Below are 22,545 nucleotides of genomic sequence, written 5' to 3'. Positions count from 1 at the left end.
GTCCAGCCCAGAGAGAGAGCATCTGGGGACGTTCAGAGCAGCTGGGAAGAGTTTTGATGTCTGTTGAATCTAATAATAAAAATTTGGCTTATCTTTTGTGTGTCATAAAAATGTCAGTTATCAAGCATTTCTTTTTTACTGCATTGTACCAAAGTATAGTTGACAATAGCTTGGAAGTAGTAATCATAGTTAAAACAAAAAAAAGCACTCCTTCCCCATAGTGTTTGAGAAGCAGCACTCAAGGAGTCCCTTCAAAAGTGCACCCATGCAGGGGCATTTCCTTTAAGAAGAGAGACTGGTGAAGGAATCAACTTTTGGTTATGGGTAAAAAAAAAAATAGTTAAAGTTCACTAGGTAACTAGCTGGTTCTTCAGAGCAATTCTCAATTCCACTAATGTTTTAAGGAATGTTATTTTTTTTCTTAAAAGAGATTTTTGATAAAAATTATCCTGGCCCAGGTAAGCTTTGGTTCAAACTTTCTTTTAGTGGAGTCAGAGAGCAGGAGGCAGTTCAATACTGGGCATGTGGGTTAGGTGGTCTGGGCAGGGGGCCTCAGGTAACTCCCCTGTCTGGTTTTGAATGAAACCTTGCAGGGCTCAGCACTGCCGACTTGAGGTATCCGGCCCCCAAGCCCTTGGCTGGAGCTGCACAGCCTGGGAGCTCCTAGGGAGAATGTGCCAGGAAGAGGCAGCACCCCCGGGTTCCCGGAGGCCCAGGCCAACCTGTCTGATGGGCTCCTGAATATTCTACATTCTCTGCTTCCGCCCAGGATAATTCCTTCACTGAGAATGTATTTTGACACTTTCATAAGTGAATTTGCAAAATTCTTTGCTCTTATGATGAAAGGTGTTCAGAATTTATCATCTTTCTAAAAATAATGAAACATGTGGAGGGACACAGTTTCCTCAGTTGAGATAATATTCCAACCGTGTTATGTGTGAGCTGCGCCTCTGTGGACAGAGAAATAAAATATCGTTTTAAAATACTGCTTGGGATTAAAAAGAATTCTGACCTAGAAAAGTAACCCCCTCTTTTTAGATTCTGTCAGATTTTTTCTCTCAACATCTAATAATATTTATGAATCTTTTTTGTTTTATCACTTTGAATTATAATTCCCCCACACAACTGGGTAGTTTATGAAAATTCATGAATCCGTAGGATAATTTAGAGTTACGGAAAATCGCTTCTATTTTAAATGGCTTACTGCCCATGCTCTCCTTTCAGAGAAAGGAAGGGAATATTATAAATTTCTTCTCTTAGCATGGAAGAGTCGACATTGCAATGCTTTAGAGTTCTGTTTTCGCCGCCATGCCTTGCTGTCCAGCTCTCGTGCTTTTTCATGGTCTGCAGCTGCGCGGTGTGAGCCCATCCAGCCCTCCAGGAGCATCAGCTCGCCAGGAGAAATGTCCAAGCACAACCTGGACTCGCAGGTGGAGGGAAGGTCTGGGCCGGCCCGGAGATCGAGAGTGCTGTGCATGAAATTTATACATCTAACTTTCTAGGGAGGGGAATAATAGGTAGTTTTTTAGTTCAAAGTATTAGAATCCTGACAAACTGCCAACATTATGAATAAATCCAAGGTTTGGGAAAGCAGAAAAAAAAGTAAATTAGGGGAAAAAAATTATAGTGCTTTAGTTTGCAAGAACTTACCTTTAAATGTTGAAGGTGGCAGATTTTATTAAGGACGTGTAAATAGCGCCATTGTCCCACGGATTTGCCTATAAAGCAACCTCAGAACAGAAAACAAACCGGTGGAGCTACGCCCTTGCCTTCCAGCTGCTCATGGCGCACAGAGCAGGAGCCAAGATGTGGCTGCTGGGAGGCCCCAGTGTATTTTGGAAAATCTGAATTTCAAGACAATTTCAGTGTTAGAACCTCGTTTCAATGTTACAATCTCGTTGCCTAGTGGAGAGAAAAGTTGGGACTTTAAAAAAGGTGTGCTTCCATAGGCAGATGTGAAACGCCATTTTGGTAAACTGATTTGTAGATATCTGAATCGGGGGAGCCCAGACGTGTGAGGAGGGGGTGTTGGCGCCCGCCCGGGTGGCGGCCAGGTGGAGGGCAGCTGTCCCGGCTGGGCACAGGGACCCCTGCCAGGGCCGAGGGAGGAGGCCGTCCCCCACGGTCACGGACGCCGCCCGGCTCCTCCGCGGTGCCCTCTCCTGGGGAATGGGTGGGGTCCGTGTCACCCCTCCGAGCCGGCTCCGCGGGGCTGTTCTTTTTCCTGGCGTTTATGTAGAAGCAGACTTCGGCCCGAGGGGAGGCCCGACAGCTCTTCGAGGCCAGAGCGGCTCTAGGTGACAGCGGATCTGCCCGGGGATGGCGCGCGGTTTGGCGCGGCTCACTCTCTTTTGAAAGAAGGGAACTCTTTAATGGTATTAATCATCGGCCATCGACTAAGCCGCGGAAACTACATGCTCATCGTTTCTGGAGCCCCACTGACCCTGAATTCAGACCGGCGCGGCCCCCACTTCCCCAGGCTGAGGCTCTAGGCTCGGTCCGCTGGCCGCCTCCTGCCCGTGCGCTCAGCGCATCTGCGTCCCTGCTGCCGAGAGCCCTATGGGGGTCGGGGTCCGCTGGGCGGGGCCGGAGGGGTGGCAGCTGGACGGGGCCATTGCCTGGGCCCTGGCGTGAAGGTCAGCTATGGCCTGGGAGCATCCACCCCAGCAGGAGGACCCGTGTGGACAGGCAGGGGGCTCGTGGAGCAGGAAAGCTGAGAGCAGAGTGAGGCAAGCAGGCGTGTGTGTGTGTGTGTGTGTGTGTGTGTGTGTGTGTGTGCAGGGGACAGGGTCCGAGAGAGAGGGGGGCACATGGGGGATTTTCACCTCGCTTTGGGGTGAGCTGGCCCAAGTAAGAAGCTGGTCTGTTTGTGGGGCTCAGAGCAAGCAAATGTGCATAAAACCTGAAACCTTCTAGAATTAGAAAATGATCAAATAGTTATTTGGTTCAACTTTGGGCTTCTAAAAATTGTCTGACTTTTTCCACTTTTTATGATAAGTGACGTACATCGTGATGGACCTACTGTCCCTTACAGCACTGCGCTGCCTCACCAGAGGTGACAGCGCACCCATGATGTGCTGCGTCCTAACAATAAGCCGCCTGGCCCTGTGCACCCTGAGAGCTGGGGGTGGCGGCACCCTCAGGTCCCTGCTGGGTAAACCCAGTCTGGAGAGCCCATGGGCCATGCTGCAGGGCACAGTGGGGAACGGGACGAGCTGGGGCTGGGGCTCCGGCTGCATTGCCCAAACCACCTGACATAGCCGGCTGGGGTGGGGGCACTGTGCGCCTCCCTGCTGAGCGCTCGTCCAGCTGAGAAACCCCCCCAGAAAGGCCACAACGGACCCACCGCTCTTTCCTGGGGTGCCATCTACAACCCCACCACTGGGTGGGGGTGCAGACCCCGAAGACCAGGTGACCATGCACAGATTTATTCTCCGGGACGCCAGCAACGCCGGGTGGCCCTTTGTGGGCTCTCCCCACGACACTCTTCCTTGACTAAGCAACTAACCTGGGCTTTTATTGCATTTTCATTTGGAAAACTTTAGGTGCTCATGGGCACTCTTAATTAACTAATTAATTGACCAAACATTTGTAACGTGTCCCCCAGGTGGTAGAGGCTGGACCCGCCCATGTGGCCTTGCGAGGCCAACCCAGCTGGTTATTAAACATGGGCATTGTTAAAAATTAAATTATGTCAGCATGTGCGTAAGGTATTTTAAAGATAAAGTACATCCTCAAAGCTCACCCTTCCTAGCTCTCTCCTGTTCTGCCGGCATCCAGCTGCCGAGGCGTGTGTGCTCCTCGCATCCGCCGCATGCTGGGAACGAGTGCCAGCTCCTGCCTGCGCCATCCCGCCTCTGTGTGCAGGGACCTCGCGGTGGCGGCTTGGAATTGGTCGTTGTGGGAATATCGACGCCACTGCCGCCAGCAGGCGCCACGAAGCAGGGTCCCCATGCCAGGCGGAGAGCCTGCCGGCAGCCACGTGGCAGCACATGACACGGTCCCACGAAGGTTAGCGCAGCCGCCCTGGCCAGCACAAGCCCTCCGCCTGATGCAGCTGGTGGCCTGGGCAGCGTATGGTGCTCCATGTTAAGAGGGGAAAAAAGAACAAAACTGTTAAAACCCACTGTGGTCCTCGGTGATGATAATTTCAAAGTATTACCCTTTAACATAGTTACAATCAACTCGTTTCAGTATTTCTCCAGAGGTCAGTGTTCTCTGGAATTTGAGGTGGAAAGGCGGAACTGACGCCACGCTCGCGGAGTTGGAGCTGCCGGGTAGAATTTCCGTGGGGGCAGCAATGCCATGTTTCTGGTCACAGCCCTGGGACCTGTTCCTGATGCCCGGTCCTGGGTGCCACCGCCCCACTCGCTCACCCTCATGGGCGTGGCAGAGGCCCTCTGTTAGATGAGTAGCCCCTAAAGGGCCCCGGGGGCTCCCATGACCTGGGGACACCCTCCACCCGCCTCGGACTGCTTCCCCTTGGGGCACAGTGGGGCAGGGGCACCCAGAAATGCTCACCAAGTCTGCCCCCGCCCAGCACGCTGCCCCTGCCTGAACCTGGGATCTGAGGTCTTTCCAACCAGAAACTTCCCTCCAAAAGGTCCGTATTTAGACCCGGTTTAATCCACCAGCCTGAGCGTACAAACCGTACGATTTTGGTTTTGTTCCATATAACTAAAATCCTTTTCCATTTTGGGGCTACCCTGTGCTGGCGGCTGAAACGAAAGCGCCTTCTATGGGATTGCGCCCAGTCCCAAGAGGCTTGGAGCAGCAGGCGCCGGGGACAGCCGTCACGGTGCTGGCTGGCGGCTGGGCTGCGGCACTGGCCTGCAGAGGCTTGGTCTCCGTGTCCCCCCTTGTCCCTGGCAGTCGGGCCTCCCGGGGCTGCCAGCAGCCTGGCCGTGTCGGTGCCCAGGAGAAAGAGTCTGCTGCACCCCACCCCCACCCCCACCCATGTCCCGGGACCCTCGAAGGGTGTCTCCCTGTCCCGTCCCTGCTGCCCGCCCGGAGGCGGGTCCGGAAGGGAGGCTCAGCTCCCCTGATTCGGGAGAGGGCGCGGCCACTCCTCGACTCCCTGGTGAGCCAGAAGCGCGCGTGGACGCCTCCTCGGCCGGCCCCAATGGCAGCAAGAAGAGAAGAGTCTGCGAGGTCGCCGTCCGCTTCACAGCCAGGTGGCAGGGAAAGCCGACAGGAGCAGGCGGGAAACGCAGCGTCTCCGTAATCGAGTCTACCCCAGTTGGCCACCAAGTCCCGGGTCATAATTAAGGAGCTTCCTGGCGTTTCAGTTACAAGGAGGCGGAGATGGAACAGGAGAGAACTCCTCACTCGCCATCTTCAGCTGTCCTTGAGCTTGACTCCCAAGTCTTTCCCCAACGGCGCGTCTTCCACGAGTCCGAGGCGTGTGTCTGTGCCGGCGGCTGTGTGTGCAGGAGTACCAGGTATGTGAGTGATCTGGGAGCGCAAGCTTTGTCCACCCTACTTCCTCAGTCACTGCCCTTCTCTGGGAAACATCATATTCTACTTACAATCAAATCATGATCCCACCCGAAGTGTCACAAAAAGGAAATAAATATCACGAGGCGCGACTGCATCTTAACACTCCTGGACTCGGCGAACGTGTGTTGTACTTGGGAAGCCTCCTTCCCCTGCGTCCCGCAGGCTCTTGTCACTCGCTCACCTCAGGCCTAGTGGGACAGCTCCTTGCTCCTTTCTATCATTGTTTGCTCTCAAGTAAGGCTCAAGGTAGAACCATGCAGGGAGGACCTTTCACCTCTACAAATTTTTTATCTTTGTTATTTTGATAGTTGAAAAATGTTATCTTTTTTAGTTTTCATTTTTATTTCTTTATTGTGAGTAAGATTGAGTATCATAATTTAAGCGCCATTTATAATTCCTTTGGGTGAATGGTCTTTGTGATATGTTTTATGTATTTTGTCTTTTTCTTACTGGATGGTAGGGGCTTTTTATATATCAAGGAGGCTAGCCCTGTGTGGTGTGAGTTGCAAGCACTTTCCTCCATTTTTCATTTTTTATGGTACTTTTTTTTTGAAATATGTTCTTTCATATAATAGATATTATCAACCTTTCTTTTGTGGAGTTTAGATCATTCTTGGAAAAGCTAGCCCAGTCTGAATTTTTTTTCCCTTGTTTTCTTCATATGCTTTCATAATTTTTTTTGCTTGTGTTTGGATCAATTATTTGATCTCTCTATACTATCTGGTATAAAAGTTTCTGTGTGGAGCTCCACTGTGACCTCACACTCACATCCCAATAATTACCCACTTGTTCCCATAGCACTGTTCATTGATCCATCTTTCACCCATTGATTTAAAATACCATTCTTGTTATATACATTCTCAGACATTTGAATCTATTCTTGTTTATGTTGTACTCTGTTGTATTGATTTTCTTCTCTTAGGTACCAGTACTTTATTATCTTAAATAGTCTACCTGTAAAATGTTTTTCTATTTGATAGGGCTAGAGTTTCTTTCCTGCACCTCCCCCCCCCAGAGATTCCCAATTATTCTTGTTTATTTATTTTCAATATTAATTTAAGGATCGCCTTGATTTGAATCACACCAAATCATCCAGACCTAGATGTTTTTATTAGGATTTAATTAAATTGATAGATAAATTTATAGAGAATTCATATATTTATGATGCTGAATGCTCCTATTCAAAAAATATGTACAAGTAATTTATTACAAAGGATAAAGTTAATGAGAAGATTATTTGCATTTTTGAAGTAGTTAACATGAATCCTAGTCTGTCCTAAAGCATGCATGGTGACTTGCATCCAGATACATCTTCCCTTGCCCAGGAGAGGAAGGGTCACAGCTGCAGCCAGCGCCCTGGGCATTTCACATACCGTCGCCCTATTTTGTCCCTGCATTCAAGGATGTGTGCACTGCGTGGAGACATCATCCATCTTGGTGTCACATTAGGGAAGGGGAAGGTTTGGGGTTGCAGCCAGGGATAAACAACTCGTGTTATTTATCCAGCACAGATTTGCTGTATTTCACCGACCTTTTTTTTTGAGTGCCACCTTTTCGCATCAGTACTGGCCTAACTTGGTGCTATATTTTTGTGTGTTTGTGGGTACTTTTTACTCCTTAGTTCACATGGAATTACAAATTAGTAGGCTTGTTTCCCGCGTCCGGTCAGGGTCGCAGGGACCTGCGGGGCTGGAGGGGCAGGTGCTTCTCTGTGAGTGGGAAACGTGCTGCAGGGCCAAAGCTGGTTCAGTGCAGCTGGGGCTGAGGAGACCACGCGTGTGTTGCTAGTATTACTAGTAGTAATCATTGCTAGTAGTAATCATCACCACTAGGAGTGACTGGTAGTAATATTTACTATCCGCTAGGTACCAGTTACTAAGTATTTTACACACATTTTCTCCTTTAGTCCTTGTCATGTTGTTTTCACTACGTCTACTGAAGAGGAAATCGAGGCTTGGAAAACCTCCGTGTCTTAGCAAAAGTCTCACAGTTAACAAATGGGGAACCCGAGTGAAAGCTCCTAACCGCTAATCTATGCTTCACCTCTTCCAACAGACTAAAAGACCCCATCAATTTTTTAACTCTTCATATTTAATGGTGGACATTTTTGTCAAGGTGATGAAATGCGAGTGTTTATCCTAACTGCTGTGGAGTGGTAAAAGACCATTCGTGTTTTCTAAAAACTAATGTTAGGCAGAAACTTTTCCAAGCAGTTCTGCTTCCCTCCACCAGTCTCGCATTTTGCTGAGTGGAGACATCGTCCCAGAGCTCTATTGTCTGAGTCATTTGCCCAGCAGTTCCTTCAGCCTTCCTTGCTCAGCAGCGCACACCCCTGGAGCCTCTCCAAGCAGAACCCGCGTCTCCTGGCTGGCACAGTAAGGAGCTCTTTTACCTAACGGAGCTCTTTGGGACCCTAAATGGGTCCTACCCCTGTGTAGATGAGCTGTGCTGCTCATCCTGTACACCTGGCCTGAGAGAATAACCATTCACGCACTTAAAAAGCAGAGCAAACCTTTCTCACCATCTGTAACCTGGCGGAGAACCCTCACCTGTGTACCCCAAATCCTCACCTGTGTGCCCCAAATCCTCACCTGTGTGCCCCAAGCGTCTGGCAGGTGCCAGTGAGGGTTGTACGAAAGCAAGAGGAAGAGCCAGTGGGAAGGATGTGAGGGGAAAGGGGCTGGAGAGAAAGCTGGACAATCAAGGCGGAGTGGCTGGGGTCACGATGGCCGTCACCCATCTCCCTCTAAAGGCCTGGTGCCCGCTCGGTGACAAGCGGCGCACACGTTAGAGGGCTCTCAACACTCTTCAAGAAAATGTTTAACAAAATTCTGAGGGAGGGAGAGGCTGGAAAGGCGTGCTCGCTGCCTAACTGGTGACGTCCAGCGCAGTAGGTCAGCTTTATCATCAGGAGGCATACGAGGAGGAGTCATAGAAATGCGTGGGGTGTTAGGGGTGGTTGGGAAACCACGTCTGAACAGACCGTCCGTTGAGGAAATTGGCTGCTGTTTCTGAACGTTCATGGAAACGTGCATTCTTTTAAAAAACCTGCTGTGAGACCAGGAGAACTCACGCTTACCGTGAAAAGGTGCGCCGTTCGCTTCAGAGAGTGGCAGGATTGCACTGAAGTTTCTTTGTTACAAAAAAGTAGAGACCAGAGAAAATGTTTGTTCAAAGCCTGCGATGTGAGGAGCGGGCCCCGGCCAGGGGAGCTTGTCTTCTAGCCAAGGTCGAGCAGGTTTCCCCAGTTCACCTCCCGGAACGCGACGGTCTGATAATATCCCCTGGAAATCAACTCATTGGTTCACTTTCCTGTTCTCAGACATGTCTGTCTGCTCATGCACGCACACACGCACACACACTCGCACACGCACGCACACACCTGTGCACACACTCACACATGCACACACGTACGCACACAAGCACCCATGTACCCGTGCACACACACACGCATGAATGCACATGCTCACGCGCGCGCACTCGCACACGCACGCACACACCTGTGCACACACTCACACATGCACACGCATACGCACACAAGCACCCATGTACCCATGCACACACGCACGCATGAATGCACGTGCACACGCGCGCGCACTCACACACGCGTGCGCACACCTGTGCACACACTCACACATGCACACGCATACGCACACAAGCACCCGTGCACCTGTGCGCACACACACGCATGAATGCACGTGCACACGCGCGCGCACTCGTACACGCACGCACACACCTGTGCGCACACTCACACATGCACACGCATACGCACACAAACACCCGTGCACACACGCACGCATGAATGCACGTGCACACGTGCACACACTCGCACACACACCCTGTGTCTTACCATGTGGTCTACGGGGCGGGTCCTTCCCACATCTCTGGGGAGGGGGAGGGCGAGCAGCTTACTGGTGCGGCGCGTCCAAGGGCAGGTGGACACTCACCCCAGCTGCCGCTGTTGCTGCGAGTCCTGCCCAGCGGCACCATGGCAGGAGAGCTGTGCAGGAAGTTCAGCCATGGTGGTCTCTTTGAACCTCCATCTGCACACACTGTCACTGGGATCTGGAGATGCAGGCGAGGTGTGTGTCCTTCCATCCCAGTGTTCTCACCACCCTGGCCGTATTATCACCATAATTCCCATGAGGAGTTTTCCAGGCTGGGCAGCCCTGATGGTGGTGGAGTCCCGCACTGATGAGGTCTCCGTGCTCCAGGCGGCAGGCGTGGCGGCCACGCTGTTACAGCTCATTTCCCAGGACCGTAACGGAGCACACTGCAATAATAGAATTCCAGGTGTGTGCAGGGGTGCAGCACTCTGCCAGTCTGCTCTTCACTTACAGCTGAGAAAGCTGAGGCCGGGTTGTAGAAACAGTTGCATTTGCAATTCATTCCGAGACGGCTGAGGCCATCAGCCTCTCCGAATGTGGAGTGAAGGAAACCCCTGCTTGGTTACCTTCCTTCCACCCCGGTATCTCCTTCCCACCATATGTATTAGCTAAATGTGTTTATTCTGAGTCTAGGCTTGCGGTTTGGCCTTAGATCCTATCAAACTTTCTCCCTCAAAGTACCAGCCTCTCCTGAGCATGACCCCTTCACTTTCATTCCCTCTGGCCCTGCCTTCCTAGAGCTTTTGCCCGAACTGTGCTTCCCCTTTGCTTACAGTTCACCACTGTCCAGTCGGAACCTCCCCGGCCTCCTCCAGCCATGTCAAAAGTTGGCTGCGTCCTCTGTCAGCCTCTAGTGCCTCGACAATGCTGCATGATAAACTGGCACGGGGCGGGCCACGGCGGTGCAGCGTTAGAGTTCCCGCTTCCCAGTGCTGTCCATGCAGAAAATACAAACAGCACGACATCAGCTGCTCAGGGCAGCGGCAGGCCCTGTCGTTTAGCTCTGCTCTGCAGTGGGCCTCCCGTCAGCTGGCCTCCTCACTCGCCCAGCAGTGGCAGAGGGGGCGAGAGTCACTGACCGCATGTCACGCGTCCCAGGCTGGCCTGCCGGGCACGCCCTCGCAGGTATGGCAGAAGTGTGAGAGAGGAGGACGCATGTACGGTCTGGCCCACGTCTCCTCTTGAGCCATGTCTGCTCCTGTTTTGGGTCACGGAAGCCACACAACTGAGGCCTGAGCCAGAGGGGGGACCCTGAAAAGTTCCTGGGAGAGGGGTGGCAGGGGGAGGACCTGGGACCATGGGTGCAGGCGTCCCCCACCACCCTAAGGAAAAATGCAAGTCTGACGTGACCAAAATACTGACTTTGGCCGTACAGGGTCCACGGTGATGGGCACACTGACCTACTTTAGTGACCACAGGTTTAGTGTGTCCTCGATTGCACTGTTTAGCACCAACTCACATTTGATGGTGTTTGTTTATTTATAGTGAAGAACAGTTATAAAAATTAAATGCCACTTAATTCATTTAGTAGGCATTTATTTACCACATGTGATGTGCCGGTCAGGACAAAGGGGCTGGCTGCCACGGAGCAGCAGAGTGACAACAGGAGACCCCCTGCACCCTGGACGGGCCTGTCCTCTCGCCTGGCGCCCTGGCAGGGTAACAGGGCTCGACCTGGGGAGGGGCGGGGCTGCTGTCTCGGTTTATGGGCGATGAACCAGGGAGCCTAAAATAAAACGCAGACATCGTGCCGAGCAGGCGGGAAATGGGGAGAAGGAATCCTTCGCTGTTCCCCCGCAGCGGGTGGTTGTGCGCCCCGGGGTCCCGAGGATGGGGCCGGGCGGGACCTGTCGGGAGACGGCACCGGGCCGCGGGTGAGTCTTGGGGCGCCGCGCAGACGTCAGGGTGTCCCCGGCCCGCGGTGCGCCCTGCGGCTGCCCGTGCGCCCCCATACCCACAGCAGGACCACCGACAGTCTCCCCATCTGACTTCCTGTAAGAGCGAATAACTAGGTCACAAATGGCCAGTCGCTCCTCTCCCTTGCCCTCCCCACCAGGGTGGGGTTTTAAAAGGCGCTGGGAGAGGAAGGGGTGAACCCAATGGCCCGCCGAGGACGTGGCCAGGAATGGCATTTGGAGGGTCGGACGCCTTGGCAGAGAGAGACCTGCCGGGAACAGGACAGACGACAAGGGTCCTCCCAGACGGAGGCAGCAGCGCGGCCTTCCCACCTCAGGCCCTCGTGCACACCTGTGTACGGAAGAACAGGCGTCCCCCGGACCTGGGGCTCCCGGTACCCCCGTGCCGCGGTTTCCCGGCAGCTGTGATGGCGCTGAAAGTCCACTAGGGGGGGATCCTGAGCCACGTCCAGTCTGGGCCCCAAATGAAGAAATGGGAAAACATTTTATTTTGCTTTCCGCTTCATTTTATGGCTCTTTTCTTTTGAAAGATTGCGGAGTAGACTTATTTGTCAGCAGGTATATTAAAGAAAATCTGGCATGTACAAACAAGCCCTTCAGAGGTTTTCAGTAACACCTATCACAGGAGTCTGAATTGACTGGAAAGCAAGAGTGTAAAACCCGGGCTAGTATTTCATTACACAAAAGGATGCAGGCGCTCGGTGCTTCTCCTTCCTTTATAACTGCGGTGACTTAATCGCACATCAGTTATCTGAACTGATCTCTTTAGAAAGGCATTTGCCAAAAATCAGATGGCTGGATCCTGTCCGCTGGACGTTTGTTTGTTGAGAGATGAGTGAGATGGAGTCAAGGTGAAAACGAGTGGAAGGCTGTCAGTTTCCGGGGCTCTGGAGAGCTGCTCTCGCTTTGGTGACGCTGTGGGTGTCTGGCTGTCGCTGTCGCCTGGGTCTCCTGCACTTCCACTTTACCTGGCTCTGAGGCCCAGGCTGGGAACTGACTCAGAAAGGGGACGTGGATTTCCAGGTCCGCCCACAGGGCGGTCGGAGAAGAAACCACGAGAGCCCTGGTGGGGGTGGGGCGGGTTGGCTGCGTCTTACGGAGGCATCTAAGGATGCTCCAGCATGTCAAGAAATGCTTAGAAGCAAGAGCCCGATCCCCTCTTTCTACAAGTGGCACCAAACACACAGGGCAGCCCATGACAGAGAGGAAAGAGGGCTCCCTCCCCAGGACCCAGCCCCCCATGGCTGTTCCTGCTCCTTCACCTGAGCCCACCTCCGCTCCTCAGGTGTGCACCTGCCTCCTGAGGTCAGAAGGCCTGTAAGGCAACACAAGGCCCTCCTGAGGTGAGGACGAGCCTGAGCTTTCCATCGGGACGGTCAGCAACACCCAGACCCACTGCAGCTGGGCGACTCCTCCTGGGACCCTGCCCTGTAGCAGCATCCCAGCCTATAAACGAGGGGAGTGGAGAAGGCAGTCCCCTTGTTCCATGTGTGTTCATCTGCAGACCGACGTGAGAAAATAATCACAGGTAGAATCCTCACTTCACCTCCCCAGTTAAGTCACAGGCTCATTACACTAACACAGCAGCCCCTTGTGAAATATTATGTGGGAATATAGAAGTTGTTTCCATCAGGGGCCATTTTATTTATTAAGGATTCCCCTAGAATTCTGCTTTAATGAAATTGGTAAACTATCAAAATAGCACCACCATTCAAATTGAAGGCTACTTTACAAAATAAAAGGATATTTATGATATTTGATGTGATAAAGTAGTCATTATGGTGATTATTACTTTAAAGCTGTTTCCATAAAGCAGATATTTACTGTCCTCTCTGTATTTCCAGCAATAACAAGCGCATGAGGAGATGGAGTCTCTTCAGGGGGCTTCTGGGAGGACTCAGCGGGCAGCACAGGACAGGACATGACCTCCATGTCCTCACTGCCCAGGGCTCGGGGGAAGGGGCCAAAATGGCCACAGTAAAGGCTGGAGGTTGGGCGTAGAGACCCCAATTGGGGGTTGGTTGGATTTCCTCGTTCCCAGGTAGGAGGGGGGTTACCAGTACCTCGGAATTATCGTTATTCTAAGACTAGATCTCAGTAGGACTTAGGAAAAGGTCCTTTATCAGAAAGAAGACAGAAAATGTTGATGAAATGTCGATAAGCATGTGGGACGGTAAACACGCATGGGGAGAGCCGCGTCACGGATTCTCGGTGGTACTTTAGTTACAATCCTTTGATAATAAATGACAGACACCAGCTCAGACCAGCTTAGCCGAGAGGGAGGAGTGTTTGCTCTGAGGACGGAGGGTGTCCACTGAAGCCCATCCCGGGCAGGACCTGGCCTCAGCAGGGTCTGGAATGGTGGCTGGGAGCCCTCCCCGAGTGAGGAAGAACTTGCTCTGGACCTTTCCTGTGTCCCCCCGCCGGGCCCCTCCTTCTGCCTCTCGGCAGGCCTCGGGGGAAGAGGCGGACGTCCTACAGCCTCGGTGCTGACCGTTTCTCAGCGAAAAACAAAACAACTATCCAACTGATGGCTAATTTCTACCCAATCCCAAATTCTCTGGGCTTGGGGGAGGAAATCGAAGTGGGTTAGTGCCAGGCCAGGTGTCCACCTTCCCAGAACGGCTCTGCCCAGGGAGGGAGGGACACCCAAGGTTTCTGGGGGCGTCCTTGGGGACGCCGTGGAGTTCTCAAAGGATGTGTTGTCCAAACAATATCAGAGCGCGCCAGGCGTGGTGGGAGGCTGCGCCTTCTCTTGGTTAAAAGCGGGGGTCTAGAACCACTTGTCCACATTCAGTTCCCCACTTCTCCCCTTTGCACCCACGTGACTTGGCAAATGCTGCCATCCTATGTCAGTTTCTTCACCTGTAAAATGGAGGTGCCCCTATGATGAGAAGATAAGAGTCAGTCTGTGCAAAGTTATCAATACAATGCCCCAATATCTTCACCTGGAAATATTAATTGTTGATATTGTCAATATTGTTAAGAGGTGCAGATGTTCTAAAAAATGTGCAGGATTACTTAGTCAAGCAAGGTCTGCTGGAACCGAGCTCAGCATCTGTCACAGCTCCTGCCCTTCCCTGCCCTCAGACGTCCACCTGGCCGTGCAGGTCTGTGCCTGGCCTCCACTTTGAATTCTGAAATTGTCTGGCACCTACATTCTATTACCCTTGCCTCATTTTCTCTTCTTTCTTAATAACCTCAAGTTCAGACAGATTCTGTCTTCACGTCCCTGAGACCTTCTTCCATCTGTAAGATGTGAGGCTTCTGCCCATGAGCCAGAATGCAGCCACTGGGTGTCCAGAGGCAGCCGGCCCTGTCCACTCCAGGGAACAGCGAAGAAGCCTTGCTTTGAGAATCAGTGCCGGACTTGCTAAGATATTGCCCCTTGTGATCATCCAAAGTAATTTCTGTGCATGAGCACAGCGCTGGGTCAACAGGCACGTAAATAGGCTGACTGGTGAATGAGCAGGACTCAGGGACACAGCCATCCTACCTGAGTGTTTCATTTAACGAGGCTAATTCTACCCATAAGAGTAACCTGGGGTTACCGTGGACTCCGGAAAATGAGTTGGCAGTGGCCTCATTACATAGAACTGGGTATTATAAGTGGTAGTTGTTACGGCAGGATTCTACCTTTACTTAGGGACCAAAGACAGAAATGCAGAGTTTCTCAAATTGGGCATCCTGGGAAGGCTCCAGGTGTTGGGAGAGGATGCGAGGGAGCAGCTGTGAGGAAGGGTGTAGTGGTGGCAGAGTTCAGGGCTCCTGCCTCCCCTCTGCAGACGTCCTTGGCTGTGCCGTCTGCCTCATGACTGCATGAATGCATCTGACCCCTTCTCTTCCCCTTCATCTCATTATCTGCCTGCCTCCTGCCAGCACTCCCTGGGTTGGCTTTCTAATCCAGCGTAAGATGGAGGGAGGGGCTCCTACGAGCCTGTCCTTCTGGAATCCTGAAATAGTGCTGCATCTCTTTTGTGAAGATCCAAAAGTATAACGAGAGCTGTGGGGGTGTCGGAAGACGGAGAAGGTGAGTGACGGGACGAGACGCGCTGGCTCTCCCCAGGGAGAGAAGGTGCAGGGATGCTTTTGGCTGTGGAAAGGGGCCACGGCATTTGGTCCCTGGGCAACCAGCGACGCTGGATGTGGTAATGCTCAGGGACCTGCTGCTCACAGAAGAATTTCCCAAGCCCACGTGCCAGCAGTTCCACCAGTGAGAAACAGCAGTGGGGTGAAATATCAGGATTAGCCAGGTCAGGGGCCACCAACTGGCCATGGAGCCACTGGTGATGGCCAACAGAGGGATCTGCTAGGCCTGGAGCATATTTTATAAAAATTTCACTTCAAACAGTGGGGTGGGGGGTGCATTCTCAATGTCCCCATGGGCCCCTCCTCCCGTGGTCCTGCCTCGCTCACTGACAGTGCCCGCAGGACATGAAGACGTTTGAGCTGCCTGGCGACTTGAAGTCTGGGTCACACGTCTGTGTCACTGGAAAGGAAGGCATGCTCGAGTCCTTTCCTGCATCGGCTCGGCTGACTGCCCTCTGGGATTGGCGGGCCATTTGCCCTGCCACGTGGTAGTTCCTGGACATTATAGGAAGTTGTTGCTTCCCAGCTTCCCTCGGTGCCCGCAGGGGCTTTGCTCGTTCAGCCTACAATTCACCCAGGACTCGACAAAAAGTATTTTTGTTTTGTACATTTGTTTACACATGATTTATGCTTTTTCTAAAGGGCTTTGAGGGAGGTTACAGACACAGGACAATTGAAAATAGAAACAGAACTACATAAGAGGTCAATTAAAAGGACTAGAGCTACCAGGATTGATTTGTTACTTCAGTCAAACATTTAACTTAACTCAGAGTTTCCTTGGATAAGCTGAAGAATGGACTATGTAATTCTCATTGCCCAATAAAAGGAGACGTACACTGTTATTTGGAGAGACCAATCTCTTGAGCTGAATTTGCAGTCTGAAAATCTTTTATTGCATGTCTTCTTATAGTGTAACTCTTCCTGAAGTCTCAGCCTGCCTGTATTTATTGCTACAAAAGTAGAGCGCAGACCCTTCCAATTGGGCAGACCAGCGCGCTGGCTCTGGGCTCTCACGGGCCAGCGGAGAGAAGCGACCCCTGCTCTTGGAGAGCTCGTGGACCTGCTGAGCTTGCTGAGTGTAAGGAAAAGATCCCAAGGCAGGGCGGGCCGCGGTGGCTCAGCGGGCAAAGTGCTTGCCTGCTATGCCGGAGGACCTCGGTTCGATTCCCGGCCCCAGCCCATGTAACGAAAAACGGAGAAACAAAATACAATAAAACAAGAAAATGTTTAAAAAGATGTTTCCCTTTCTTCCTCTCTTCCTTCCTTCTATCCTTCCTTCCTTCTCTCTGTCTTTAAAAAAAAAAAAAAAAAAAAAAAAAAAAGATCCCAAGGCAGATGCCTGGTGACACCAGTTTGTCAGGCAATTTGAGGCATCGATATTTTGAAGAAAGCACACTAAAAAAGTGGTACTAGAATTCGATGGTTTGTGGTTATGCCGAAAGAGTACCCCTTTTTTTCCGCACTAAAGCCGTTGCCTGGTGAGCCAGGGGCTTTAACTGATTTATTTCCAGGATTTATACAGCCCAGCTGCCTCCACTGCCCTGTGAAGAGGACGCCTTCTTCCCTGAGCCCTGACGCCTAGTTATGGGACCGCAGCGCTCACCTCCCTGATTTGTGACCACGGGCACAGAAGGGTCCCTAGGAACTTTCTCTTTACGAGACACTGTGAGGGCTGAGGGGTGGGCGCCTACCCTTCACGTGGTGTGGGGGGCGACCCGGCGGGAGGCATCGGGAGGGGAGGGTGGGCCCAGGCCTGCCCAGAGCACATTCCCTGCCGGAACCTCAGCTGCCAGGATTCCCCAGCGGTCATATGGTGTCCTTCACACGTGTCTTGTCCTTACTTCTCTTTCTTTTTCTAGGAAGACCAAAGAGAAATTTACTGCTTGATACCTAACACAATTCTCTCCAACCATCTCCCTATAATTTAAAAATTATACACACACACACGCATACAAACACGCAGATATATTTTCATATATATTATAGATAATAGTTGGCATTCTAGATATATATTATGACAGTGTATTTTAAATGACTGCAAACACTTTTTGGTGAATAATGAGCATGACATTTGTTTTCAGTGATTTTTAGCAATCCTACCATATTTCTCTCTATCTGCCCCCTGACGGTTTTATCAGACAATATGTGTGGCTCCATAGGAGCCTTACAATAAATATTTCTCCAATGATTTGAGCCCTATTGCTCCTAATAGAGCTCTGACAAGCTCGCATTCATAAAAGAAGCTCTTGTAAATTTTACATTGAATTTCCGTGATCCAGGAGACAGGCCGAGGTAGGCATCTCCTGCTTTTCCTGTGGCTTGGGTGTCCCGTTTTGCCCTCCTGGCTCTGAGGGGCCTGGAACCAGCTGAGCACCTGAGGACACATGGGGTCAGGCAGCCGGTGTCTCCAATCACCAAGTCTACAAGCGCGAATGCCAGTGTGCGTCCCAACGGGATCACCTTAGGGAAACTGAGGCATTGGGCCCTGCTGATAGAGTGGACATTGTCTGGAGTTCCATTTGGAGGTGGCTTGGGGACAGCTGGGGAGCAGCCTGCCAGCCCTTTGTGCCCTCTCGGAATGACTGGAGCTCATTAAATCACCCATCGTGCACACAGCTCTGCGCTCGCAAATAGTGGTTATGAGATTATATGTCCATAGCAAGGTTTGATGGGCTGTAAATCACTCAAGTGCAGCTCTTATAATTCCCTGAAACATCAGCTCCCCTGAAAATGACCATTTGTCCAGGTGCCGTAAACCAAGCCAAGCGCCCTTGGGCTTCTCCGTGGCAGAACTGGATGTTGCCTTGTAAAGCAAGGGAAGGACTTGCCATCACGTAAAGCACCTGAGCAGGCAGGGCCCTGGCACCCTGGGGCCCCTTTGATGCTGGAGCTCCTGGGCTGTCTTTACCACCCACCCTTGTTTAATCCTCAAATAGAATATCCCTTTCCTGGAGGAACTTCTGCATAACCAGTTTTCCTTTGGAACATCTCCAGAAGCTTTTGTCTTTTTCTTGGGCTTTGTCTCAGGAATTCGGGCTCAGTTTGCATTTCTCTTTTTTCCCTCTTGTCACTTTCCTCTCCTGGTTGCCGCTTTCATCTGGCTGGTCCTTTTCGGTGGTCACTCGCACAGGGGAAAGTCTGTTCTCCACAGAGGCCCACTGAGGCCTCCGTGTCCATAAGGCAGTTGGACGGCAGGGCTAGCACATTTCCCAAGCATTGTCTGCAGATGCTTTTCAGAGCAAGCCATCTTGAAGCCCTTCATGCATGAGAAAGCACACCCCTGGCAAAATGTACTTGCTGGGAGCGTGGAAAGGAAAACCCTGACAAAGGAAGAATAGAAAGTAGTCCTGGCAGTACTTCCCAACCCAAAACCTTATTCCTGTTGAGAGGGATGAGAACAGGGGAAAGTCCCAGAGCTGATGCAGGCTGCAAGGGCCCTTCCCTTACTTTATCCTCTCACTGCCTACATTTTTCCATAGCTCCCGTTTGCTCTCGATTTTCCACTATGGTGGATTCAGGGTTAATTCCACTGGCTGGTTACCCCTTCTCCACACCTTTCCTTGGGAGCTTTCCACAGGTGATTTTAAAGGGCCTGCCCAAAACTCTGGAAGGTGCTTGGACCTCAGGCCTTGTCTTGACTTCTAGAAGGAGAAAGAAATCCAGAGGCATCCAGATTTCGCTGGCTGGAGGGGAAGTTCCCACACGCCTGTTGATCCCTCCTTTGAGCAGGTGGTTTCTCCTTTGCCCTTCTCTTCCCCTCTCCATGTAAAGAATTAGAAAATTAAATTCAAAACCCTTCCCTACATTTATAGTTATTATCGGTCCTTATGGCCAGCCCTGGTAAGCAAGTGACCTTAGCGAGGCTGGGGTCCACTGAAGCGTAAGTCCCGAGTGGGCTGGACAGGTAGCCCCCAACCTGCAGTGGGGAGCCAGCAGCGTGTCAGCTCATGGACGCTGACGGTGAGCGTGGGCTCGGCTCTGCATGTGTCAGAACTGCGGGGGCCGCTGGCTGCGCTGAGGCGCCGATCACGGGAACAGGTGCTCGGGCAGGATGCTGGGGACTCAGAGGCCGGGGGAGTCCGGCTGGGGGTGGGGGTGGTCTCTGCGGACGTCCCCAGAGCTCCGCCTTGCTCTTCCCCCCACCCAGTCGTCTGGAGAAGAGCTGAACCCCTGTATGGCTCACAATTTCCAGGTGAAGGAAAGGAAGGGGGAGCTTCCAATCAGTGTTCGCCGTCTAGGAATCCTAGTGAGTCACCTGTCCCCAGAACTGCATGTGCGCTTCGGTGTGGGCAAGTGAAACATCCACCGCTGTTTTCCAGGTAGGCCAAATCCCTATTCGGAGCAGATCAGGAGGCAGAAAACCTGCCGAATGTAGTAAAATACCTGAGCGTGAAGCCCCGCCTGGAAGCAGAGGTGAGCTGGAGTCCTGCTGCTGGGGACAGAGAAGGGACAAAGGCCTGGACGCCACAGAAATGGAAATAAAACCTCCCCCTGCTCTGGTTTTAAGCTTCTTGTCAGCTGTTTTCTGGGGCGGGGTATCTAAGCGAGTGGACTTGCCTGCTCCTTAAATAAATCAAAGCTTTTCAGAGCAGGGTCACTGGCGAGGGGGCTCCTCACCCAGGAAACTGTAATTGGAGGCAAACGTGAACTCCAGGGGAAGACCTTGGGTCCCAAGAGGCTCAGCCACAATGCGCCTCTGAAGAAGCACTTCTGTTCTTTTCCATCTCCCAGGGAAGCAGACTGTGGGAGCAGGGCTTATCTCCCGTTTTTATCTGCACTAAGAGGGCTCTACCCACCGCCAGTTAAACTGAGCTGCCTTAAGCTCAGCACAAAAGCCCTTTTCAGAGCATCTGGTGATAACTTGAAAACCGCCGTCTCCCGAGCTGGAGCTCTGTGCACACAGCCAGGCCTGGGATGGCTTCTGGGGACAAAGACATCGCCGCCTATGGGTCAGCCCTCAGTCTTTAGAGCTGTGACCACGCTCTCGCCCTTGCTTTCAGGTTTCCTTACAGCGTCCCCCTGCCGTCCCCGTCCCCAGCAGGCGCCTCAGAGGCCCACGGGGCAGCTGCGAGGTTTCTCCTGTGCACATCCGTGTAAAGACTGGTGAGCGTGTTAAAGCACGTCGCGGCTTGGCCGGGCAGGGATGTGTGAAGTCCATGGACTCGCCTGGACAATCATGAGCCTGCCCGTGGTGAAGGGACAAAGGGGAAGGTGCAAAGTCCGCAGGACGGCGGCAGATTCCGTAGACACTCTGAGTCGTTTCCCACACCACCAGCGCAGAGGTAGCCCCCGCCCCGCTGTTGACGAGGGCTCTGGACCCCACTTTCCTCCTCAGAAAGGGCAGGGATGGTGTCCACGCTGCCCCTGGGACGAAGGCGGTTCCTGAGCCTTTGTAGTTTATTTACACATCTTTGCGGTGAGTCTACTTTGGGGAGAGTCCGCAGGGCTGGGTGAGGATCTGAGAGGTGACAGAGGGGCCTCTGTCACCTCCCGGGATGAGGACAGGAGGGCATGGCCTGCTGCGCCCAAGGCCACCTCTGCCCGGCCTCCCTCAGCTGCCACGCACTTCCCGGGCCCCAAGCTGGCCCACTGCCCCCGGGGCAACGCTGAGGCCGCCGCTCCTGTCCAGCCTCGGGGGCTGCCACGCTGTCCGGCTGGGGAGGGATGCTGGGGCGCGGGCAGCTGGGCCGGGGCGGCCCGCCAAGCCTGGGGCTGTCCAGGGCACAAGGGGACCGGCCTGGCGCTCTCCCGGCCTCCGGGTCGCGGTGGCGCTGGAAGGAAGCCACCTGGCAGGAAGTCGGGGCGGCCCCAGGGCCCCGGGAGGGTCCCGGCTTCCCCAGGCCAGGCCCTGCTGGCTGCAGAGGAGATCGCCGGCGCTCAGCCACCACTGGAAGCCTGAAGCTCAACAGAGGAAAAATGTATAAATATTTGTCTAATCACATCATTAAAAGAAACCCGCTGCCCCTCCCGCTGCAATCCAAATGGCCCACTTCATTAAAATGCAAAAGCTCTTGTGAAATACCTCAAACTATTTCCTCGAAAGATTCTTTCTCCCTTGAGTTTACTTCTCAAGGGGAAAACAAATACTTGCATGTGTCTAGAACACATATAATGTTGTATGTGTGTTTGTATGTGTGTGTGTGCACACGCGCACACACACACACACACACACACACACACACACATATATCTACACTCTCTGCTGTGTTGCGCTGTCACCCCGTGCTGGAGCACAGCGCCCTCATCAGCACCTACTGGAAACACCACGTGGTGTCGGGGGGCACGTGCCACCTCTGCAGAGCAGCGGGCAGACCTGTCCTCCCAGGTGAGGGTGGTAGGGGCTGCGTTATTCAGCGAATTTGATTAATGTTTATGTCAGAGCAGGAACTAATGTATCAGTAATGGGGAAGTTCAATTAGTGCTTTAATTAATTAAACTCCTGTTTTTAGCTCTTAGGACTTGGGTTAAAGCCTTGATTGCAGGATTAAAGACATATAGTGCAAGGAAATTTGGGACTCTGTGAAGTAAACAGAAGCTACAGAAGATGCTGGCGAAAACTCAAATGTGTTTCATTTACGGAAACCATTAATGGTGCCATTGACAGAACAAAGTTCGAGATAACTTATCGTAGCTGGAGATAGGATTATTAATACTATCCCTCTGATGTGTTCATGGTATTCTTTTTGAATTTACGGCCACTTTTAACCTCATTACCAGGGCCAGCAGTGCCCTGCACTTCACCAAGGAGCTGATGAGCTGTCTCTGTCTCCCTGTCTCTTTCTCTGGGTCCCTGCTAGGGGGCTTTCATCCTGACAATAATAAATCTACCGAAACAAATTCAGGCCATGGAGGGTGTCTCTTAGGAGCAGCACGGCGGGACACGTGCGTAGCTGGGGCCCTGCCCAGCTCGCCGCGTATTGGAAAGGCAGCGTGATGTAAACACCCCAACAGCTGCACAATGACCTTCTTTTGTTCCTTTTCTCTCCAGCGGTTCTCAAACTTCAGTGTCCCTGGGAAACTGGGCCTCATGTAGCAATTAAAGGCCTTTCAAGGGCAGTTTTGACTCGGAGAACGGTGGTAAGAAGCAAATCAAGGACTGAGTCTCTCAAGCCTGGAATCAGGGGAAGACAAGGCAGATGTGTTATCCAAACCGG

At 52.3% G+C, this 22,545-nt stretch overlaps 1 protein-coding gene across 3 annotated transcripts in view; it reads left to right on the top strand.

The window, feature by feature from the left end:
* The window catches only part of SLC9A9 (solute carrier family 9 member A9), a 558,227-nt gene that overhangs the window by 76,431 nt on the left and 459,251 nt on the right, over positions 1-22,545 (top strand). The window lies entirely within an intron of this gene.

The sequence above is a fragment of the Tamandua tetradactyla genome, chromosome 15, assembly GCF_023851605.1.
Source record: "Tamandua tetradactyla isolate mTamTet1 chromosome 15, mTamTet1.pri, whole genome shotgun sequence".
In the NCBI taxonomy this organism is placed as follows: domain Eukaryota; kingdom Metazoa; phylum Chordata; class Mammalia; order Pilosa; family Myrmecophagidae; genus Tamandua; species Tamandua tetradactyla.
This window is presented reverse-complemented; position numbering and strand designations above follow the sequence as displayed.